General features: G+C 36.6%; 1 protein-coding gene across 1 annotated transcript in view; it reads left to right on the forward strand.

The window, feature by feature from the left end:
- The first annotated feature begins 19891 nt into the window (after positions 1-19891).
- Positions 19892-22407, forward strand: part of LOC113499230 (mucin-17) — a 58250-nt gene continuing 55734 nt past the window's right edge. The window contains exons 1-2 of the mRNA XM_026879625.1: positions 19892-20612; positions 21556-21650. The gene's annotated coding sequence lies outside the window, so the exon portion shown is untranslated. The remainder of the gene's footprint in view (positions 20613-21555; positions 21651-22407) is intronic.

A 22407-nucleotide genomic window follows, 5' to 3' on the forward strand; every position in this document is an offset into this window, starting at 1 on the left:
CTGCCCAAAAGTTGTAAATTTGAAGGAAGAATTGTCTTAAACTTGGCTCATATTAAAATTAAGTAACCGTGCTTAATTATTTGTATATATTGCACGTGGTATTGACATAGTTATTTCTAACTACTACTACTAGGTACATAACAATCCAAAAAAATATCTCAAAAATTGACAACTTTTAGCCACCGCTTGACATTGGATGTTGTCTTTTTACACTTACCTATGTCCGCGGCTACGTCCCCATAAGCCTTTCAAGGACTTCCAAAAACAACTCAAAACCAAAATTTAACTTTGAGTTATACCTATAATAAAGACTTAGCCAGATTGTTTATCGTACTTCATTTATTTCTAGTATTATCTTCGGATATGTGTCTGCAACTACTTATTGACCGTGCTTCGGAGGGCACGTTAAGCCGTCGGTCCCGGTTGTCATACTAACAACTTTGACAGTCGTAACGGGCAGTTGTATGCTCGCAACACCAAAATTTGATCAATCCTATCAGTTGCAATCGAATTTCGTAATTTGTATGAAAACTGATTTAGAGATACGATCATTACGGCCTAGTGTGGAAACCTAGATAATCCAGAGTGTCTATCTACGGTGGAAACATCTGCTAAGACACTATACACGAGATTATCGATATTAAGCAAAAAACTTAATTCAATAATACTACGTGTATAGTTGTTGGGTATTTCTAATTCTACGGAATAATAAGTGAATCCATCTTGCTACAGCAAATGTTTATTTGGCACAAATACCCGAAAGAACTTCTAAAACCTTTACCTTGAGACCATTGTGCTTCGGAGGGCACGTTAAGCCGTCGGTCCCGGCTGTCATACGGACATCTTTGAGAGTCGTCACGAGCAGTCACATGCTCGCAACATTTCTGGGGAAACCAGTGTCCATCGACTAAGATGAAAGAACGTTGAGTTTCCTCCCGTGCTTCGGAGGGCACGTTAAGCCGTCGGTCCCGGCTGTCATACGAACACCTTTGAGAGTCGTCACGAGCAGTCACATGCTCGCAACATTACTGGGGAAACCAGTGTCCATCGACTAAGATGAAAGAACGTTGAGTTTCCTCCCGTGCTTCGGAGGGCACGTTAAGCCGTCGGTCCCGGTTGTCATACGGACATCTTTGATAGTCGTCACGAGCAGTCACATGCTCGCAACATTACTGGGGAAACCAGTGTCCATCGACTAAGATGAAAGAACGTTGAGTTTCCTCCCGTGCTTCGGAGGGCACGTTAAGCCGTCGGTCCCGGTTGTCATACGGACATCTTTGATAGTCGTCACGAGCAGTCACATGCTCGCAACATTTCTGGGGAAACCAGTGTCCATCGACTAAGATGAAAGAACGTTGAGTTTCCTTCCGTGCTTCGGAGGGCACGTTAAGCCGTCGGTCCCGGCTGTCATACGGACATCTTTGAGAGTCGTCACGAGCAGTCACATGCTCGCAACATTTCTGGGGAAACCAATGTCCATCGACTAAGATGAAAGAACGTTGAGTTTCCTTCCGTGCTTCGGAGGGCACGTTAAGCCGTCGGTCCCGGTTGTCATACGGACATCTTTGATAGTCGTCACGGGCAGTCAAATGCCCGCAACATCAGAAACTGATCTGTCTTCATTCCAGTTGCAAATGATGTGTTATTTGCATAAAAACTGATTGGGAGATACGATCACCACGGCCTAGTGTGGAAGCCTAGATAATCCGGTGTGTCTATCTACGGTGGAAACATCTGCTAAGAAACTATACACGAGATTATTGCTGTAACATGGTGTCATTCAATAATACTACGTGTAGAGTTGTATGAGGATAGTAGTTCTGGTTCGAATTTCCGGTTCAAATGCTCGATAACGCGATAGGAATATTTGGTGTAAATATCTGTTACGTTTGGTAGGGACGTCAACAACAGTCCCGGTTGTCATACGGACAGCTTTAATTACCATGGGCGAGGATGTGGGTGAGGATTTGAACACGTGAAATTATATTAAAATCCAATAGACGGCAATATACATTATCAGATTCGTGCTTTGGAAGGCACTTTAAGCCGTCGGTCCCGGTTGCTATACTAATTTCTTTAGCGGTCGTCACGGGCACTCATATGCCCGACACACTAGGTTTTGGAAACCAATGTCCGTCGATTTAGATGAAAGAACGTTGCGTTTCCTCCCGTGCTTCGGAGGGCACGTTAATCCGTCGGTCCCGGCTGTCATACGAACATCTGTGAGAGTCGTCACGGGCAGTCAAATGCTCGCAACATTTCTGGGGAAACCAGTGTCCATCGACTAAGATGAAAGAACGTTGAGTTTCCTCCCGTGCTTCGGAGGGCACGTTAAGCCGTCGGTCCCGGTTGTCATAAAAAACATCGTTGACAGTCGTCACGGGCAGTCATATGCTCGCAACATCAAATAGCCTATGCTTAAGGTTTCAGTAGCTGAGCTGCAGATCTTGGCCGCACCGAGGCCGTAAGTTGGGTTAAAACGGCCTGGCACGGAAATCAGGAAGAAAATCATCATCGTTTCCTGATGGAAGTGGAGGTTAAGAACTTTCGAACACGATATTAATATGATTAATATGACCTCTTTGTAGGGGTTATTTGGAACCAGCACAGTGACAGTCGTAGATCTGTTATTTGCATAGTTTCAAATTTAAATTAATTTATTAATACTACGTGTCCGGATTATTACGTAATGATAGATCATAAGAATGATAGCTCAGCGGTAGTTGAAGTATCTCTCGAAATTAAAATGTGTACGGGTTGTCTTTGAACTGTACATGTTTTACCTTAACTCCGAAGTAGACTTTCTGGGATCGTTGAGCAGTCAGTTGTTATGCCTAGTTACATTCATGTTGAATTTTATCGGATTGAGAAAAAATATAAAATGCTGTGTACGTCGGCAGCAGCCCCTCGAGTTACTATTGTGCTTCGGAGGGCATCTCAATCTGCGTTCTCCTGGTTGTCCTACTAATAACTTGGACAATCGTCACGGGTTCATACATTCCCGAAACTAGTCTCACTAATCTCGTCCGTGCTTCGGAGGGCACGTTAAGCCGTCGGTCCCGGCTGTCATACGAACATCTTTGACAGTCGTCACGAGCAGTCACATGCTCGCAACATTTTTGGGGAACCAGTGTCCATCGGCTAAGATGAAAGAACATTGAGTTTCCTCCCGTGCTTCGGAGGGCACGTTAAGATGTCGGTCCCGACTGTCATACAAACATCATTAACAGTCGTTTCAAGCACTTTGCTTGAAAAACATGAAACTGGTCTCTCCTGAATGATCGTTGAAAAATACTTAGTTTTGGAGCAGGCCAGAACGACCTAGCATGGAATTCAGGGTCGCTTCGACTTTCTGATGGAAATGTAGGTTATGAAGTTGCATACACGATATTAATGTGATTAATGAAGATGAAATGAAATTAATTAGGAGCTGGCTTCATTTAAATGTAAATTTCTACTTACGATAATTCTAAAAATGGTAATACGCATTTTTTTAATAGTTCGACCATTGTCTGCAATAGAGTTATGGGAATTAATTCATTAATATTACGTGTATGAATTGAAATTTTGCGGTGGTGGTCATTATTCCAGGGGTTACAAAAAAACCCACGCAGTATTCCGGGATGACTGGCGTGTACTGGTAGTACTTCACACTAACTATGAAGGTTATTATCGGGAAAAGGTAAAATACATACAGCCAACTTGGCGATCGGCGGGGCTCATGAAGTCACGTATGTCCTCGGACACATGAAGTTCCAAACGTGCTTCGAGTCCCGGTTGCCAATGCGGATATCTAGGCAGTAACCAAATTTGGGATAAATGTGCCTGTTATCAATATCAAAAGTTTTCGAAACTTTGCAGTGCACAGACACTCATCGAGCCGTTATTTCATATATTTGGGACTTGGGGACGATGAAAGTACTTACTTTCCTAACATCTGTCTAGGACCATTAATGAGTTGCGTTGTGCTTCGGAGGGCACGTTAAGCCGTCGGTCCCGGCTGTCATACGAACATCTTTGATAGTCGTCACGAGCAAACATTAGCTCGCAACCTTTCTAGGGAAACCAGTGTCCATCAACTAAGATGAAAGAACGTTGAGTTTCCTCCCGTGCTTCGGAGGGCACGTTAAGCCGTCGGTCCCGGCTGTCATACGGACATCTTTGAGAGTCGTCACGAGCAGTCACATGCTCGCAACATTTCTGGGGAAACCAGTGTCCATCGGCTAAGATGAAAGAACGTTGAGTTTCCTTCCGTGCTTCGGAGGGCACGTTAAGCCGTCGGTCCCGGCTGTCATACGAGCATCATTGACAGTCGTCACGGGCAGTTATTTCTGCACGTTAAAAAAAAATGTTATTTCTTAAGTTTCCTACAAACTGCAAGTTTACTCAAGACTTACAGTTTCTAGGACCATTTTAGCTTTAATTTATAAAACGAAGAATACGTAGGTAATGATTAAACACCCATTTCACTGAACTAAGCTTTATTTGATTTTTAATATTGTTTAAAATTTTGCAGTAATTATATGATTTAAAAATGAAAAAAAAAGAGTTTGACAAATTGTTATGAAATTTTAATTTTCTGCTCGAATTTTTGTTATTGTAATTGTTGATTTGTTAATCTGTGAGGTTCGCATTTAAGCTTACTTGGATGCTGTGTGCGTATTTTTATATTTTCATAGACTGATTGGGTAGCTATACGAGTACCCCGTGTTTCTGAAGGCACGTTTAGCCGTCACACCTGGCTCTCATACGAACACCTTTGTCAGTGGTCACACACGACAACAGCGGTATATATCAATACTCCCCGCCATCCACTAAGCTTGCCTGCGATATGTTTGCACATTACTTATCTATTCTCATCCATCGTCCATGACTTGTACGCAAGCATGTCATGTTTGATGTACTGTAAATACTTGTATAATCATAGTAATTAATGTCTAGTATTATTAGCTGCTGCTTACTTGTATTTGGATTGTAAACAATAGAAAGTTGAACTCTTTCTGGGGTGTTGACTTTCATCTTTCTGGGGTGTTGACTTTCTTTATTTTGGTCACGGATATCCTCATCGTGGCCCGCCTAAAGATGTACCGTTTCATCACTGGCAGTATTTACATACTCCGGTGTTAGTGTAAGTTTTAATAAAAAAATATGTGAGAAATATTGACTTTCATTCCACGCACCTACTCTTACCTTTCTCTCCACTTTCTGAAGAAGCGATCGTTAAACATCGAGGCTCTTGAAGTTGTCTTGCAGCTGCCTCCTCAATGTTTGAGATGAACAGCAGAGTATTTCAATACGAGCAGTCGGCGTCACGTTGGTAGGTATTTTGGTAAGAATACTTTGTGTCTAGGTTGATATCAGGCATGTTATTTTCAAACACAATAGTTACAAATTAGGTAGCATTAAAAATATGTGCAAAGTTGTCTAAATTACCGAAATAAGTTTTTTAAACATTCCCATTTCGAATTCCGTTTCCAATTGTAAAGAACTAACTAGTTTTTAGTAAATTATTTCTGATTCAATGTTAGTAAATAAATTTTCAAAAAAAAGTGTTTATAGAAATTCTACCAAGTTTAACATTCAACAATTTCGACTTGCACAATTTCATACATGCAATGAAATTACAGAGGAAATGTCATTAAACATTTGACGCATTGCGGTGATTGCTCCACAGAGTTTAATTGCTCTGCCCACGCGAACACATGGACTCAATAACATTTGACCTTTGACCTCATATTGTTTTAGTATCGATAGAAAGTTGCGATTGCTTTTATAAAAGCGACCATTGATTTCAACACCTTTTCAGTACTATTAATTATATGTGAACATTACACAGTTCAAACAATATTGGTCAATAGTATAAATATGTTTGCTTACCTACATGTGGGGGAGTGTTGATAGCAATTTGCTCAACAGTTACTATCTAAAAGGTGTTATAAGCCTGTAATCGAAAATTATAATAAATTAATAGACTCTAGGAAAAGGACCACGTTGTTGACTTTATGGTACCACAATGACCCTCATTCTCAAAAATACTCACTTATGACACTTTTAAATATACCATATCTGTAATTTAACAAGTGGTCTAGCTTTTAAAAGCTTCCGCTATTAAAAGATTTATACCGGATTTTAGAGACTATGTATCTAAAAGGCCAAGAAAACCTCTTTTTAGAAGTTACAGGTTCGATCCCTGTATATTACAAAACAGATTAAGGAATGCTTGAGCTGCCCAGTATTTGCGCGAGCGACTCCGCTGCTGCAGCAAAAGCTAAGACAGTGCTCGGATGGCTTTAGTCCGTGAGGTTATAAGACATCCGTTATGTGTACGGTGAACCAGCAGTGTAGGTTGAAATCAGTAGCGTTTATCCTCGAGAAAGGCATTTTATATGTCGCCCACGCACGCGGTAAGTACTACTGTGCCCTGCTGGTTCAACCCTCGCATGGTTCATACATGACACTATGTGACCCACAACTTGTAACAGGTAATTGAACATTGAAGCAATTAACCGAAGCTACTGCTTTTTACACCATGTAGCAGCAATTTGCACAAGATTGGAGAATAAAATAAATGCCGAGAATTGACAAATGCGACGACACTTATGTAAGTATTCATTTTAATGACATAAATTGTTGACATTTTGTTTAAGTCGAGTTTGAATAATATTTCTGACACGATACTGTTCTTTTCCGAAATCTTAGCTGACTACATGTTTATTGCATCACAAGCTAACTGTAACTTAATGACCACAGATACAAAAGCACCAAAAGTTTTTGTTCCTATGATCTAAGTTCAGACTAAATTGTTTAGTCCAAATCAATCATGTCGGCATCAGGACGGTAGTAGAATGCAGCTTTACCGTGGGAAACAAAGTTTCTCATCACTCCAAAACACTGATCGAAAGTTAAGCAAAATATCCATAATTTATCTATAAACAACAATAAAAAGACTTCACTGAAAAAAAATTGCAACTTCCTCTACCTTAACCCGTTGGCATACGATTCAATATTGGCTAACATTTTTTTTGTAGAACTTTCACAACTGTATTTTATGTTGGTAGGAATAACAATCGGCAATTTTATGATGTAACACTATTGGACATTACTCGGATGGGTTGTTTATAAAGAGGTTTGTTACAGAACTGTAACTATTAATTAAGGTGTATGAATAAGCTCCCGCGGCGCGATCACTTGCGTAGCTTGGTGCCAATGTGGATGGTTCGTTAAGTAATACACATTGTTGCGACGTGGGTGTCTCTCGGTGGCGCCTTTGATTGCAGAACTCTTGTTTGAGATTATTGTTGTATTAGATAGGAAATGCATTTAAGATACGTATTTACAGGTTAGGTAGAACTTGAACTTGGCCAAGGTCTAATTATCCTACTGCTGGCATTAAGTTTTTGTGTGAAATTAAAGCTATAGCTTCTTCATCTCCAGTCCAGAAATGTGTAACTTCTTCTAATGTGGATCGAATCTCGCCAGTGAAACCATGCCTAGACATCTGACTGTCGGATGTGAAAGAATCTTAAGTGAAATTTGGGATCCATAGATGAGACATGTGAGATCCTTACTCCTTAGCTCATCAGAGCTCGTCATATCCGTAAGTGACGCATATGCTATCAGTAGGTGATGCCTCACATGGATCTGCAGATTACTAGCTCAAGTCAGAAGTAAAGTAAGTACATATATGGGATCCGTAGGTGAGGCATGTGATATTTGTAGATAAGGCATATGAGATCCTTGGCCCATGTCAGATCTGTAAGTAAATCATGTCAGATCCTTAGGGCATGCGGGCTCCGTAAGTGAGGCTTAACATATCCGTCAGACAGGTGACATCCGAGGCGGTTTTCAGATCCGTAGGAAAGTCCCCAAAGTGCGTTAGGTGAAATCCCAAAAGATGGATGACGTCATAAATAACTTACCTTAAAAGAAAAATCTCAAAACATATGAATCAAAATTCTGACCTGCAGAAAAAAAGGTAAGTACGTTTTTTTGGCAAATTTCGGGACACACTGAATGTGTTATAAGAAAATAGTGAAATATATATCAAAATATCAAATTATATATTCACCAATACCTTTCATTAGCTATCATTCTACAAACGTACATCTCAGTCCTAATATCAAAATCGCTTCTACAACATCTTTAATAAAGACTAGTTAACGTCAAATCAATAAAATCAAAAATACAATATTTTTAATTGCGCATCACCCACACTGACCCGAATTAACGAAACGAGAGTAGTTGCAACAGTAGATGAAGTGTCATTGACCTGCAATGTTCGTTAGTCGCTTTGTGCAGTTAGCTAACTCTTTGCGAATAATTCTATTGTTGGACACTCAATGTCTCTTGTTAAAAGTTTTGGCATATGTGAGCGTTACTGTATTATTGTAAGGGTCTTGAGTACTTGGTGTTGGTTGCGGAGAACTGGTTCGTTTGGCAATACAGAAGGGTGCCGTAGATCCAGCAGCGTTGGCCTTCATGTGTCTACACTTTTATAGCAATATATTACAGGTTGGATTGTAGCTTTTGGGAATTTTATAAGGAAGTGTTTTGCCGTACTAATTAGTTCTAGGAAACATAAGGCTATGAAAAATTGATGTTGTCATATTGTCAGACCTACCCAATACGCACACAAAATGAGAGTCGGTCATCCGCGGAGCTCAATTTTGTACACGACGACACGAGAATTTTATAAAGTAGAGATTATTTAAGGCCAAAATATTTATTTCCAAAAAATGTGAAATTGAAAGTTGGAAGTACTAAAAATCTTATATTCTTCAGATGGTGATCAATGATTGAGCTTACTGTGGTAAAATTCCAAATAACCTGGTCTCATAAATTATTCCGAGTAATGTCAGATATTTTCTCTAGAACCGCCATAGGAGAGACCAAATACTTTTAATTATACATCAATTAATTATGTCTTACCTTTAACGAAATGCCAGAAATAATTATCAATAATTCTACAATCAATTGGTATTTTAATCACACATTGTTGTAATTTAAAATGCTGTAATTATATTTAAATACCTTCAGGGTCAGGGGTACGTCTTGTATTTGCAAATCAATTTTGGTATCGTTCAAAGCAAAGCATAAATGTGTATATATAATAATATCCACCTTTCAGTGCTATAGTTAGGTATAACAGTTGCGTTAACATAACGCCTGTTCCATTTGAAATAGTGCTAATATAAAATTTGCTATGTCTTAATAAAAACTTTCAAATTATGGTATAAGTATATTCAATATGTTGATTCTATCATTTTTTCGTAGAAAAGGGACCAAAGCAATGTATAGCGTAGTATAAATAAACTATAAATTGAATGCTACAATTTTTGAATCACCATCATCATCAGCCCACATATTTCCACTGCTGGACATACGCCTCCCCAATTGCCCGCCATCGAAATCTATCTTCAGCTGTTCGTATCCAGCTCATGCCAGCCATCTTGCGTAGATCATCATTCATCACAATTTTTTAATATTGGCTCCTAAATTAGTCAATAAAAGCATACCTACACTGGCACAAAATAAACACACAACAAAACATATAATTGTAACGTAGCCCGCAGTTAAAAGCGACATGACTATAATAGTTATAATTGAATAAACTATCAATATATTGAAAACAATGCGACCTTTTGCACTTTCGACGTAACACAACTCATTAATCTAGATCAGAACTCTTGCGACAGTGGATACATAAGCTTAACTATGTTTAACTGAGTACCGAAATAAGTATGTAGGTAATAAACGCAAGGGCTCGTAAAGACTAACTTATTCTTTATAGTAATTTGATGACTTCGTATTGAGAAGGTAATGTTCTAGCAAGTACGTGTGAAATTAGAGATCGGATCTTTGCAACTTTAGATTGACCAATACTAGAGGGATTTGACAGTAACAGATTATCAAAGCCATTTTATTTTAGTTCTGCGATAATCCTTAAGTTACCTTTTAAGAATCTGTTTTAAAACAACAAATTATTATTAAAGTTACAGTTTTAACATTTTAAAACACAGTATGACATTGATATTAGTAATATAAGTGGAAGTTAATAATTAGACATAGAAAGATAAAATTAAAAATTCAAATCCCCCAACAGAAAAAATCTTCCACACATATACTTAGATACATTTTTATAAAATAAATCTAAGTACACTCGCATAATTCACCTTGAATACAAAGCAAAGTAAATTAAAATAACTCAATCCGTACGGTAGCTACAGACAGACAGACAGGCAGACACGACAAACTTATAACACTCCTCTTCTTGCTTTTGTTATAAAAATGAAGCTCTACATTCGCCATTAAAAGTTTAATGAACAGCGATACAACGTAACTCACTATTAAATTGCAATAGCACACCTAATTAAAATTACGTTATTCTAACGCCTCAGTAAAACATCATAATCATCATAAACCCAAAGAAAACAGCATCTCTCACGCCGAAACCAAAAGTGCACAAAATCGAATGGTGAATTAATCAGATTATCAGTTGGTAAAAAGCGTTAACTCTCGTCTTCCCTGTAGATGGCGTTGCGTCACGATGTTATAATGACGAAGAGATTACGACGACCGGGATCCGTGTCACCCGCTGTGAAGTTTTCGTGTGTAGTGATGGGTAATTATCGATACAATTTAATTGTAATTATTTTTACAATTCTAAGGTTGAAGAAGTAGCTTCATAATACGTACATTTTTTTTGTTACTTTTCTATATATTTAATATACGCAAAAATATCAACTAACACAGATAGATAGATAGTTTATTTTCAAAACATTTATTTACTCCTTAGACTGTGCAGGACAGAACTTAAACGTTGATGATAATTCCTCTAAAAATTAAGGACACGAAAAATCCTGGGTGCTGAGTAAAACAACGGTATATCTAACTTTATCAGACTGACGAAGTGACAAGAGGTAGGTTCTCACTAAATTGAGAATCTAATACGTTGAAAAATGTCAACCAAGTATCGACAGACACAGTCGCATCCCTAGCCCGCGGTTCCCACATCTGAACGCGCACAAAATAACAACGAACAGTTTTTTGTGCACAAGAAACCAGAACGTATTCTTATATTGTTATCATTTACATAGATCTCAGCACGCGAACATTCGCATTTCTATAATTATATACTTCTTATGTTATAATAATATGATATATATTTATAATACGGAAGTATGACTGAAAGGTTATCACGTGGGAACTAGCGGGCGGCGGCGGCTCGGAAACGTAATCCGGATCTGAGATTTGCGGTTTTTGAAGTTTGTTCAGAATGTAGGTCTGTTGTACAAAACTTAGAGGTTTAGTCCCCGGTATTTAATTTTGTAAAAAAAATGAACATGCACACGTCATGTTTAAAAATAAAAATGTAGATTTAAATGAGCAGAATTCGATTAGTCAAGACTTCATTTCGGAATTATTTATTAGAAAATTTGAGATCAAATAAGATCCCATACATATATATGTATGTTCATATACAAATACTCCGTGCATGTTTATATCACGTTAAGGTAGGTCAGGGAATATCATGTTCTGCTCCGCCTTTGTTTATTTGAGTTTGTTGAAGATCCGGAGTTGAAAAGCCTTCTTGCGCGTGTAAGGCGGTCACATTCGCCTCTTTTTCTTGTGCTAAGGTTTTATTTGTTTTGGTCAATCGTTTATTGTGTTAAGAATTACAATAAAAATTTAAGTGTAAGTTTAAACCAGCGTCCCGGGCCAGGCAGCCTATGGCCTCGCCAAATTACTTTCTAAACGCACCTAAACTCTAATTAAATAATATTTTCATTAAGTAAACTCAAGGGTTCCAACAGATATTTTCATTCTTCCAAAATCACCTCTATCGATAGTGTCATCTAGAATACTAATTTCATAGGCAGCACACGTAATTTTAAGAGACGAGAAGAGATAAGAACAGATTCTATTAAAGATCTACCATAAAAGTAACTGCAGATTTCATCAACATTACTGTGCGATTGTCAGTTCTTCTTGCCAGAATATCTTACGCAGTCGGCGTTAAGAAATTCTAGCATTTTCCTTTAGCAATTAATACCTACGATGAAATCTATAAGCACTTGTTTATCGATAGTACGAGTAACTATCAAAGCAGTCTTGAAACCGGGAAGACATTTCAGACATTACTTCGGTGCTCATCTTTAATTTCACATTACTAGTCGTATTGACCTTTCTTATATAAATAGAACTATTGAATAATTATATCTTATTGCGTACTCTATGTACATTAAGTTAAAGTTTCCAGTTATTTCAAGAAATGTTACAAGTTATTAATTTATTAATAGATTAATAAAATTTATGAGCATTTAAGATGTATATTGGAGGTACATGATTACTTCTAACACTAGTTTTCTTATGTAATAAGTACATGAATGTTGGTGGGGTATAAAAGTCGGTTCTTTAAATCAGGTGGTGGTCGAGATTGTATTTTGATTTTGTCAAATTTGTCCCAAATTCAGCCAATGTGGAAGTTATTTGGGCATATCAAAACAATGATGGGACGATTTTTCTCACAGACACTTTGAGCTCTACATAACCTAATTTAAGTATTGTCTTAATTGCTTTTACATCTAAATCTCGATCTAGGTAATGTCAGTACAGTCTAGACTTTAGATCATAATTATAGGCTATCGATACACGTTACATCACTCTTTGTGTTGACATGCTCGTTATGTCCCATTGCCCCACTTGTGGGCTCCATCGACATCGCTTGTCAATTTGTTACAATCCGTCAAATGTTCTGAGACCATTAATATTGACATGTGCTGGAGGCTTTTGATTATTTACAAGAGAGATAGCTTTAGTTTTGAAGAGTAGGTGCTTAATTGAACAATGGTAACAATTGTTACAGCTATCAAGAAGGGCAAATAGCATGTTTGATTTCTGTAAGGACGCCTTTTAAAAAAGTTAAACTTTATGCCAATTTTTTTTAGGTGTTGCAAAATTTTGTTACAGATAAAAGAGATAGGTAAGTAAAAGACTTAATACATTATTTTTCTAGTGTTGAAAGACATGAAAAACATTCTTATGAAACCTGAACCACGAAATATTATTTATACTACATAGGTACAGTACCCGCAAGGCAACAGCTGAGGGCATCCAACTCCTTGACAATTCAAAACAAACTTTCTAGCCCCAAATCCGAGTGTTATCGAAAATTTTCCAAAATGGCGTAGCGGATGTCCCAGTCTGCTACAAAGAGATATTGTTATAAAATCTCACGTCGCATCGGTTGCGCAAGCGCCGCCTACCGGTTGATCGCGGAGACACGATACGGGGAAAGGATCCCGCGTCTTCGCTAATTTAATGATCGTTCTAATTTTATGGCGGGAGAAATCTAGATTATGGTTAGATTTTTGTTGACTTCGTAAATGAGTAAGTTTCTGCTTATATTACTTTTATAGATAGATTGAACGTATTCTCTTATGTAGCTTTTTATTTTGAAGCCACTCGCTACCCTGCATCCGCTTCGCTTCGTTTCAAGATTAGGTGCTCCGGTTAGGTTTGAATGTTCGTAGTCGGTATATCCGCTATTAAATAAATAATGATGAATCTGAATCCTGAAAATTATTAAAATCATTCAAAGCACTCAAAACTTCAAAGCCTTGAATTAAATAAATTAAACGTAGTGGTTTCTTAGGTTTACGCGAATGTTAGACATTGAAATGAAACTACTTTTACGGATTTTATCGCGGTTTTATTTTAGATTTTAGTTCCAGACGGTCAGTCTGCCCGTGACCATGATACCTGCAAAGGTTTCGAAACGTCGGGAACTAAAATCTAAAATTAAACCGCGATAAAATCCGTAAAAGTAGTTTCATTTCAGAGTTAGAACGTTATTATCTTTTCATTGATTTTATTTTAAACCTTTATGCAATTTTAAACTAAGAAGGGTTTCAAGATTTGCCGAAATTGTTACTCTAAACTTTTGCGAATTCATCAACTATATGTAAAACTGCTAAAACGGTGAACGAAAATATCGCAATACCTATTTATTTGTATAGAATATTCAAAGAAATCGCCAGCCCATATGGACGAAGTGTGCTATCGTTCTCTTCAGGAGAGACTTTTCGCCAAAAGTGTTACTGGTATTGTTATTGTCACTCTACCATAAAGCCTGTTATTAAGATGCCTAAAGTCACCGTCGACCGCAGCTTGCGCAGGCGTTTCATCTGTCTTGCGACATCGCTGCGTAAACGCTACGATTTGTCAACTCCTATTTATTCAGCATTCGCTTGAAGTTTAAAAGCTTTTAGTGGGGGAGAACATTTGAATATTATGTTCTTAGCTTATATGGGACTTTTAGAAGATAATAGACAACATTACTAATAGTACTTACAACTGCATATATGTAAAGTAAACAATACTTTAATATTGGTATATTAAGGTTGTGCATATCTGTCTACTTTCTAAGAGTGCAAAAAACATTTTATCTGCGGCATTTTAATCGGCTTTAAGCTTATTTTTTTATTTTGTCTCTTTTTAGCTTTGCCCTTAACTTTCAGCCCGCATATTTGCCTGATTAATTGATTCTGCAGAAAAAAAAATGTAACGCAAAAGTAACTATAATTTGTCAGTATTGAACTAATCTTGCCAGAATGCGACAGTTCTCGAAATTAATGTAAACAACGCAACAATTTAATGAAATCCTTTTAATTTGCGGTCTATTCTCGTCAATGTCACCTCGAAGCTCGCGAAACGTTCAAACAAATAACTGTCATTAAGGGAATTGTATTAAAATTGCACGAAACGTCCTTGACGACGGAAAATCCGTGACTTACGTACTCGAGATTTTCAACAGAATTGTGTTTAAATAATTATTTACATTTAAATATACCTAAACATAAAACTCTAGGTATAAAAATATTTAATTGAAAAACAAAAGTCAATTGAAGAAGTATTTTGATTTTCGGAATCCTCTACATGAGCTTGCAAGTACAAACGCCCGAGTGATGAAATCTAGGAGAAGTCTTGCCGAGCCATCTAGATGAAGGCACATGGGTGGGTTTTAGTCAGTAAGCCTAACACTCCCTTCCACTCAACCCAAATTGGGAGTCAGTTAATGATTTACCATCCTCAAAAAAGGTGATCAAGCGAGGCAGAACTTACAGTTTAATATACATGATAATGCTTGATGGATGGAAATTGAGTTAAAGTTAAACTTTAAGATAAAAAAGAAACGCATTTTTGAAATATGTATATGACTACCAACCAAGTGATTTTCTTTCATGTTTAGCTCTATCAGTCAGTGCTAAGTAAATATAACCAAAAGCTTTGCTCGAATACATGAGAAACTTTAACGAAATAAGACCAACAGGTAATTAAGCGATGTTTTAACAATAAGTTGACAACTTTTACAAAAAACGTGTGCTAATCTTGTTAAACACCAATACTCGTACAAGCAACATATCAGAAGCTTTCAATTACCCATGTCCACACAACACCGAAGCGAATTGTCCAACAATTACAGCTATTATTTTGAAGTTCAAACCGTTTCCCAACCGCGTGACAGCGTGTCTGATGGACGGACAGACGCGTCGGCGTCACTTGACAGTCACCTTGAACTATACATAGACAGGTACTAATTAAATGTGTTTTCGAAATATATTGTGTTTTTATTCAACATTTTTTTATAAAGATTTATTGAATGAATTTTGACAGGTTCTGTACAGTACGTAAGGTAAAAATGACTGAAAACTGAACAATATTTTTGAGACACTGTTGTCTGTCTTACCGTCTTTCAGCAGGCTGTATCTCATGAACCGTGACAGCTAGTTTCAATTTTTACACATGATGTATATATGTCGCCGCCAAAACGATTTAAATAGTATTGTATACTCGATTCAAATCTAAAAGTCTTAGTTAAACAACTGTAAACTTGATGGGTAATCATTTCGTTGTCCATTAGCCTATGTTTACGGGACCCTAAGCGTTGAGTCCGACTTGCATTCGACCACTTTTTATTCAACAATTTTATATTAAGTTTTGTTGAATGCATTTTCATTTTGCATTGTATTAATACGCCTACATCGTTTATGAAATAAGCGTGATGACAGGAGAGTATGTCCAATTTTATTGCAACATTTTTATATCTTTTAACTGACTATAAATTAAAGTTTAATATGTATTCGCGTTTTTTGCTTTTTCCGAACATATATTATGAGAAAATTAGCTTTTATACATCCCTCTTTTGAGCACAGGCCTCTTTCTATACGAGGTAGGTTTGAGCCATCCACTTTAGCTCAAAGCGGGTTATTTATTTCAATTTTCAATATTTGCAATCAAGGTTTGTCCACAATGTTTTTCTTCACCGATTGTTATTCATAACTCATGCATTTAAATCCATAAACGTAATAATAATCCATAAACCGCAAGACAACAACGATATGTTTTTACCATAGACATAGAGAATGGACTGAGCGTCAGCGTCCAAAAAGACCACTCTTTAGAAAGAGATAGAGCGATGATGCGGCCTATACCTGTCTCTTATCTATGTTTTTGGTTGGACCAATCGGAACTATAGAAAGAAACAACTACTGGCCGCAGATTTGCTCTCTCTCGCATTTTGTAGTCCTGAGTGTGGGATGCTCTGTCATTTCTCTATGTGTATGGTTTTAACCAATTTCATAGTGTGACATTCTAAAAATGATCCCTGAAATCTTAAAGTAGGCTTTCAAAACAAGTTGCGTCTAGAAAATGTCGTTACGAAAATTCTAAAAGAGTTATGACTATTTTAATTGCATAATTAAGAAATTCGTGTTTGTAAGCAACACTGCGCTATATGAAATTATTATGGAAAAGCACATAAATATTTATTATTACCGAGAATTAACATAAAAATTGGTCAAGTGCGAGTCGGACTTAAGAAAGAGGCGTAAAAATAGTCATATTTATATCCGTACCAAGCGTTTTTTAACGATGATATAAATTTTTACTATTTGTTATTATAGAAGCAACAGAATTCGTCATCTGTGAAATTTTTAACTATCTAGACCAAAGATACTGATGGAACGGTTTGATGGAACAAAGACCAAAGACTTTGAATATAATGGGCTCTAAAATAATATCTAATAGTTTTCATTTTTACTCTTTTGGTAGGAACCATTTCTAAGGTAATCATAAGACTTAGAAATACTCTGTATTGGTTTATTACATTTACACTCGCATTTAAAAATTGTCTGGGCTTTAAAAGAGATTGCTGAGTTTGTTTCGACATATCTTCTCAGGGTAGTCAGATAGGAAATGTCGACTCCAGCATTCTCAAAAAGACATATCATATATGATGATATATCGCCAAAATAAATGATTTAATTTCAAAAAAATACATTTAAATAAAAAAACACTTTCCTATTTGATCAAAAATCCCATGGCTTTACCTCACAGTTCACCGTAGATTAAACCGGGGGGGAGACAGGCGTTCTTTATAGCGCGCCACAAACAATGGGTTACTTTATGTTGTTGCCTCTACTCTACAAATACGATCTATAGGTCGTTACGTGACGCCTGACTTTGCACGACCCGGGAACTGAACCCGGAGACCTCATAAATCAGGTGCAGTAAGTGAAGTGCATGTCAGTGATAAGTGCTAGCTTGTTATCTAACGAACGGACAAACTGAAAATTATTACAATTGTTTTTTTTATTTTTTGGTGGATTTTTTCGCAATACCGAGGTTTTTTAAACAAATAAGTTAAAGAAAACTAAAAATATCAGCCATCAAATTCATGACTCTTATTAAACCTCAATTTTTTTCAGATCAAAAATACATTGTCTTTGTTAATTTTAACTGTCTAGCTATGTCTATTCAAGAGATACAGTCCGGCGACAGACGGACAGACTCTCTTAGTAATGAATTCCAATTTAATTATTTGCGTACCGAACCCTAAAAATCATTAAATTGAAGAAATGCCTCCGCCCATTACTTAGAACAATATTTATTTTAATATTTATTGGGTTTTTACTTATTTTACTATACTTGCTGTACCCGCATTGTTGCTTGTATTTATATATTTAGTTATTTTTATATTTTCATAAAAATCGAGCTCTTGAAAAATCTTCTACACTTATTGATTTGATCCTTGTTTCGCACTAGCATTCAAGTTATATGCCAGGAGCTCGTGGCTAAGCTATAACCGCATAAGTGATTCGATCACAGGTTAAGCTATGCTTGACGCGGTTGGTCCGTAGATGGGTGACCATCTTTGTCATAACGAGTTCCTTCGTGTTTCGGAAGGCACACAGTCGTTACAGGTAGTCAGAAGCTTGAAAAAGTCTGACAGCCAGTCTAACCAAGGGGTATCGTGTTGCCCAGGTAACTGGGTTGAGGAGGTCAGATAGGCAGTCGCTCCTTGTAAAATACTGGTACTTAGCTGAAACTGGTTGGACTGGTAGCCGACCCCAACATAGTTGGGAAAAGGCTAGGCCAATGAATTCAAGTTATATGCCAGAAATCCCCACACTTGGAACAATAATTTTTGGATTACACAAATTCTTGTTCTAATCGGAGATCAAACCCGCGACACCTAGTGTGGTAAGTTATACCACTCGGCTATCCATACAGTCGCGTTTTAGTTAGCTCTAGTACTTTATTTATTGAATAGCTCACGATTGAACAATACGTGTGTGGTAAGCCTGAAGCTTCCGTCACATTTCGACAGCTGACGGCAGCCTCTCATTGTTGCAGTAAATAGATCTCAACTGACTTATATTAAGGTTTGATCTCTGAAAGGTATCAGAGGTTAAAGGGTATTGTAGCGAAAGAGTTTGTTAAACTGGAACCGAATGTAGAACTTCGGATAATAAAAAAGAAAATTTGACTTATTGATTTCCTTGCGCGTATCTATCGCAATTCCCTGACCAGTTTCAGACCCAACAAGAGTTCTTTAAATACTAATTCTTGTAATTAAAATCACTGAAAGTAAATAATTACAAATATTACAATCTAACATGAGTAAACTCAAACGAATCGCTCTTATTTATGAAAGTGATTGGTTTGTTGTTTCAAACCACCGTCGATTTACAGTCGATATTTATCAAACAATTTTTTTTTAACTGTTCCAATCGTTAAATTCGAAATCTCTCGTCGAATAATATTTCGACTATTTCCTGTAATTAGTTTGCTATTCAATAGAGCGGATTAGAGCCCACGACCGCAAGCCTCTCTCATGCACTATTGTCGCTCGTATAGAATGAATCTGTGTAGGAGCGTCGGTGGCTTTCCAAACGCTATGAACGCACTATAACTTGATTATGGATTTTCCTTTCCAACAAAACTTGTCATTCACTACTAGTCAATTATATTGCATCAATTATTTTATGAAATATATTAGTGAATATTAGTGAGAAGTTTCATTTATATTAATTAACTAGCTGTTGCCCGCGACTTCGTCCCCGTGGGTAGAAGATATAAGTTATGATTTATACCTGCCCTGATTGTTACATATTTTCCATTGTATCTTCCCTCGTATTAGTCGCAGCGTGATGGTTTTTAGCCTAAAGCCTTCCTCGATGAATGGTTTATTTAACACAAAAGGATTTTTTCAGTTTAAACCAGTAGTTCCTGAGATTAGCGCGTTCAAAAAATAGAGTTGTTCGATAATTTGGCTGTTTTTATAACATTACTAGCTGACCCAGCAAACGTTGTTTTGCCGAATTTTTTTTTCTAGTTGTATGTATTTTTAAATGCCTCATTATAAAAAAATAAAAATAAACAATTTCGTTCCAAAAATAAAATATATTTTTTTAGTGTGAGCAACCCTTAACACTTAGGGGTATGAAAAATAGATGTTGTTCTATTCTCAGACCTACCTTATATGTTTACAAAATTTCATAAAAATCGCTCGAACCGTTTCGGAGGAGTACGGTAACTAACATCGTGACACGGGAATTTTATATATTAGATTTTTAATTTAAATGGGTACATAATAGGAAGAAAAAACATCGATATCAGATTCGATCGTTATATATCGATTTTGTTTGTTTCACGAAAATTCTGTCACTCTTAGATGAAAACTGCGCTTGTTATCTTAGCGTAAATACACGCGTAGGTGATAGCATCCGTCTCTACCCACGACATATTTTCGCTAAAACCGAAAGTCCCGAATCAAAAATAGTATATCATATGGAAAGGCATCTGAATCACAGCAAACATTGTATGCAGTTTGTAAATTAGTAAAAGAACAAAATTGAAGAAAAAAGAGTTTTATTAATTTAATTACAGTGTAAAAATCTTATAGTTAATTTAACGTTCTTTTTTAAGTTTTCTAATTTATTACGCTACTAACTATGGCGTTTCGTACCAGCGCAATTATTGCGAAGATTCCTACTTAAAACGGCTTTGATACAACAAAGCTGAACAGCATAAGTTAGCAAGCAAACCCGCGAGCTACCACTAGGTATGAGACGTACAATTTTGCAACACAAGCAGCTCTCGGTGTCGGTATATCTGTGTATAAAGTTTGAGTAATAAGGAGAACAATCACGGATGCTCTCGGCGTCGCCCCTCCGTGATACCTGCGCCGGCGCACAGCGCGCAGTCTTCGTCGACGGCCGACCGTCGCGAGCGCATCCTTACGCGTCTCTAAAGCTACCACTGCACCGGTATTTTTTTATTTAATTTTATATTTTTATTTTTTGTTTGCGATTTTTGTTTTGTCGGAGTTTTACGGACTGCTTTTAATTTGTATTTCCGTTTTTAATTTTATTTTGTTTCTATATTTTTCCGTTTAGTTTATTATTTTTTTGGTTTTTAGTATTTCTTTGTTAGGGGTTGCTTGTGTTGAAAAGGAAATTGTGATTTAAATAACAAGTATCGTTTACAAACTCGTGCATCAATCACATAAAACGGTTTGAAAACGAAAGTTTATCATCATAACAATAAAATTCCTAATCTTCGGTGAGATTACAAGTTACCGCAACATGGTCAATACTTAGACATTCAAACTCACTTTCGTTGAAAACGCGAAATGCTAAATTAATTAAAAATGACGAGGTTAAAGTTTGTCTGGAAACGTTCATAAGAAACAGCTACAGCGTCGGCATTGCATTGTGTTCAATGTATCAAATATATCATTTCCAACGATCTTGTATATATTCATTTGACCGACTTTTTACATAACCTTTAATCTAATCTTCTCACCAGCTCGCTTTGACAATAGTTCAATGTTTAATTTTTTTCACAAACAGCTAACATTGCTTTGTCAAATATGTTAGACAATGTCCAAATGTTTTGATGTAAAAAAACGAACCTAATTATGTGTTTGCGTAAGTGTAGGACTCTTAGCCGGCGTGGGAATCCATTGTGTCGGGTAGACTGCAGTTCTTGCCATACACACGTTATGAATCCGTTATACAACCTAGGAACTGTGTTATAATATCTATTAGCTGTTGTCAATTAACATATCATGCTAACAAGAACGCGTTCGCTTTTTAAAATTTTCACGGATTTTTTTTTGTAGCGTATTATTTTTTCTAACTTTTATTTGTGCGTATTATTTTTTTGTCTAGCGTTTTAATGCCTTTTTTTCTTTTTACAAATTAAAAGCAGTTCGATTGTCGTCAAGTGAACACAAGTGACAGAGTGACATAACTTTTCAGTTAGTGATACGTTTTTGGTAACGTGTGAAAATTACGTTTTGGGTAAGTGTTTGTTTAATTAGTGTTAATTATATTAATTAGCCGTCTAAGTATAAGAATGGAGGATGTCAATTGATTTCGTGTTTTGTTCACACGGACTGAGTGTTGCACAATTAATTATGTGACAACTGCACATTCTGCTGTAACTGTTGAATTAGAATTCGGGTCTAGATAATTAACAATGATATGAAAATTGCAAAAAAAAACAATTAAGATAACAAGTTAGGTTTCTAAATGTTCCGCTATTGTCGAAAACTTAACTACCGTTAGGCTTGAGTTTAATTCAGAACCGTGGAAAGGAGCTAAATGAGGGCTAAATTAGGTATATTTGCTTTAACATAAAAATGCTATTATTATAATATATCTACACGTAAAATAAAAATCAATAGTTTATACAGTATGTTAGAAGAATCTGATTTCTGTATATTATGAATATCACGATTCACGTTTCTTATTAGGTCTTGAAAGTTTTTTTTTATTTTAATTAATAGTTTCAGTAGCATTGTACAGGATCGTCACTCAGTTTTCAATTGACCTGTTTTCTAATTTTCACACTGAGACTAGACGGTCTCAAACTAAGCAAAGCTTGTACTATGAGTAGTACACGGATAACACAAACATTTAATAGATAATTTAGACATCGAGTGACAAATTAAAATCATTGTGCTCATCACACAAACATTTGTCCTGAGTGGGAATCGAACCCACGACCTCTGTTATAGCAGTCGGGACCACTAACCACTAGACCAGCAGACCTGTA

This window comes from Trichoplusia ni, chromosome 12 (genome assembly GCF_003590095.1).
Source record: "Trichoplusia ni isolate ovarian cell line Hi5 chromosome 12, tn1, whole genome shotgun sequence".
NCBI lineage: Eukaryota > Metazoa > Arthropoda > Insecta > Lepidoptera > Noctuidae > Trichoplusia > Trichoplusia ni.